Here is a 3,627-nt window from a genome sequence, read left to right on the forward strand (position 1 = left end):
TATTTTCTAGTCTGACCAAAGAAGACAGTGGGGAGTAATTGGCTTAAATTGCAGAACATCATTTTCGATAGAAAATTTTGTATTGTGGGTTTTGGCAAGAGGGAAGTCTTGGAGATTGGTAGGAAAGGAGAGAGTGGTGAAGTGGAAAGTGCTTCAGGTGAATAGTGACAAAATAAAAGCGCCAATTCCTGCTTACCGTAAATGTCACCACACGCAAATCATTTAACTCCTGTGGCACAGTTTCCTTATCTCTAAGATGACTTGATGAGCTTCGGATTTCATTGTTTTTAACTATATTGTATAGATTAAGCAGGATCCTCGTTGAAGGACATTTCCCTGCAAGATGTATGGCCAATGATATTTTTCAGTGTACAAAATACTGTTCAAGGTTATGACTGCTGGGGTGTGAGTTTTGCCTTTTCCTTATTTTGTTTGAGTAAAGTGCATTGGTACTTTCTTTTCTTTTCTTTTTCTTTAAAATAGAACGTTTGTTATAGAATAGTATCCCTTATGGATATAGATGCAGAAATCCTCAAAAGCTTTCCAGTGGTGATGACCTCCTCACAAAAACATGCCCTTCCCGAAGAACCTCCTCCACCAGTCCCCGGAGGAGGAGAAGAAGAAGCACAAGAAGAAGCACCTGGTGCAGATCCCCAACTCCTACTTCATGGATGTGAAGTGCCCAGGATGCTACAAAATCACCATTGTCTTTAGCCATACACAAATGGTAGTTTTGTGTGTTGGCTGTCCTTTGCCAGTCTATGGGAGGAAAAGCAAGGCCTACAGAAGGATGCTCCTTCAGCCGGAAGCAACATTAAAAACACCCTGAATCAAGATGAGTGGGAAACTATCCCAATGAACACATTTTGGATTAAAAAAATCCTCAACAAAATACTAGCAAGCAGACTCCAACAGCATATTAAAAAGTTAAAACACCATGACCAAGTGGGATTTACCCTACGGATGCAAGGGTGGCTCAACATCAGAAAATTGACCCGTGCAAAACACTACATTAATAGAAGGAAGAAAAATAAACCCGTAATCATCTCAATTGCATCAAAGGACATGGCCAAGAAACTGAAAAGACAAACTACAGAATGGGAGAAAGTATTTGCAGATTGGATCTCTAATAAGGGTCTGGTGTCTAGAACATCTAAAGCACTCTTACAACTCAACACACAAAGACAAACAACCCAAATAAAAAAATGGACAAAGGATTAGACTAGATGTTTATCCAAAGAAGATATACAAATAGTCCATAAGCATGTGGAAAGATGCTCATCATCTTTAGTCATCATGGAAATGCAAATCAAAACCACAATGAGGCAATGAGGTATCACCTCACACACACTGGGATGGCTATTACAAAAAACAAAACAAAAACAAAAACAAAAAGAAAATAGTGAACACTGGTGAGGATGTGGAGAAATTGGAAGTCTCATCCATTGCTGGTGGGAATGGAAAATGGCTCAGCCACTGTACAAGACAATTTGGTGGTTTCCCATAAAAGTTAATATAGAATTACCATATGACCCAGCAATTTCACTCCTAGGTTTGTACCAAAGAAGTGAAAACAGGTAACAAATACACGAACGCTCTCATGTGTATGGGGGTACTGTTTACAATAGCCAAAAGGAAGTGGAAAGGAGCCAAATGTCCATCAGTGGATGAATGGACAAATCGTGGTATGAGATACAATGGAATATTATTCAAGCTGAAAAAAAAATGCAGTTGTGATACATGCTATGACATGCAGATGACCCTCAAAAACGCTATGCTCAGTGAAAAGAAACCAGACACAAAAGGTCACATACTGTATGATTCCAGTTCTATGAAATGTCCAGATTTTACATGAAATATCCAGAATAAATCTGTAGAGGATGAAGGCAGGTTGGTGGTTGTCAGGGGCAGAGGGAGGGAGAAGGAGGAACGGAGAGCATCTGCTTAACATGCATCGGGTTTCCTTTTGGGGCGATAAAAATGGTTTGGAACAAAATAGAGGTGGTTGTTGCACAACATTGTGATCATACCAAATGCTACTGAATTGTTCACTTTAAAATGGTTAATTTTATGTGATGTGAATTTTACCTCAATAAGAAAAAAGTTTTAAAAATAGAAAGCTTGAATTTGACTTGTTGCCTATCTACATATGTCCTGGAAAAAAAAAGTTTCTGCCTAGTACTTAACTGCTGGCTTATTTTAAAGCAAACATTTAAGGAATGTGGACCTAAATGGGCTCATGGATTACGTGCAGTAGGAAAGTTATTTGGAGACCAACAGAGGGGGATTAGTTTTGGGGCAATTTTCTCATTGTACCTTTCAACCTATGGGCATGCAATGAGGAATATTTTATGACTATTTAGAATCTTAATAAATTGCTGTGACATTCATGAAGTTAACTTTGTAGGATCGGACCATAGGATGGTCTTTTCTTCAGTTTTTTTTTTTTTTTAAGATTTGTGTGTTCTTTTCACAAAGTTATGCTTTAAAATGTTTGAGTGCTTTCTGAAAAGGGATTTATATGGAACACATGAACGATTGTTTAAGTACTAAAAAATAGATACACGCATAAAAATGTACTATTTGTAATAGCCCCAAACTGGAAATTACCCTAATGCTCTTTAACAGTAGAACGGTAACATTCTACTAACTAGTAGAATAACTACTAACTAACATTCATTAACACAATGAAATAATATACTGCAATGGGACTGAATGCACTGCCGCTACACACAATAATATGGATGTATCTCACAAGTAATGTGAAGTAATAAAAGCCAGACACGAAAGAGTACATACTAGAGGATTCCATTACAGTTCAAAAATAAGGAAAATTACTCCATGGTGTTAGATCTTAGGGTAATGGTTACCTTTGCAGGGGCTAGTTACTGAAATAGGTCACACGGGGACTTCTGGGGTGTTCTCTCTCTTTTTTAAAAAAATATTTTTTTAAGATTTATTTATTTATTTGGCACACAAAGAGAGAGCGAGAGAGAGAGCACAGAAGCAGGGGGAGTGGCAGGCAGAGGCAGAGGGAGAAGCAGACTCCCCGCAGAGCAGGGGGACCCCGATGCAGGACTCGATCCCAGGACCCCCGGATCATGGCCTGAGCTGAAGGCAGTCGCTTAACCAACTGAGCCACCCAGGCACCCAAAAATTCTTTATTTTTTAGAGCAGTTTTAGGTTCATGGTGGTATTGAGGAGGAGGTACAGAGATGTCCTATATAACCTCTGCTCCTTCACATGAATAGCCTCTCCCATTATCCACATTCCCCACCATACTGGTAAACATTTGTTACAATCAATGAACCTACATCGATACATCATAATCATCTAGAGTCCATAGTTTACATTAGAGTTTGCTCTTGGTGTACATTCTATGCCTTTGGACAAATAAATGTGTGATGACATGTATCCATCACGATAGTATCCTACAGAGTAGTTTCACTGCCCTAAAAATCTTGTGCTTCACCTATTCATCTCTCCCTCCCCACTAAACACTGGCAACCACTGCCCATTTTACTGTCTTCATTGCCTTGCCTTTTCCCGAATATCATATAGTTGGAATCATACAGAATGTAGCCTTTAGTTGTTCTCTTTTTTGATCTGGATACTGGTTATGTGAAT

At 38.8% G+C, this 3,627-nt stretch overlaps 1 pseudogene; it reads left to right on the top strand.

Annotated features, from left to right (window-relative positions):
- Positions 1–571: 571 nt before the first annotated feature.
- LOC114198352 (small ribosomal subunit protein eS27 pseudogene) lies at positions 572–818 on the top strand (annotated as a pseudogene).
- The last annotated feature ends 2,809 nt before the right edge of the window (positions 819–3,627 follow it).

This window comes from Eumetopias jubatus, unplaced genomic scaffold (genome assembly GCF_037043125.1).
Source record: "Eumetopias jubatus isolate StellerSeaLion01/CBP00866 unplaced genomic scaffold, mEumJub1_p1.0 scaffold_11, whole genome shotgun sequence".
Classification (NCBI taxonomy): Eukaryota; Metazoa; Chordata; class Mammalia; order Carnivora; family Otariidae; genus Eumetopias; species Eumetopias jubatus.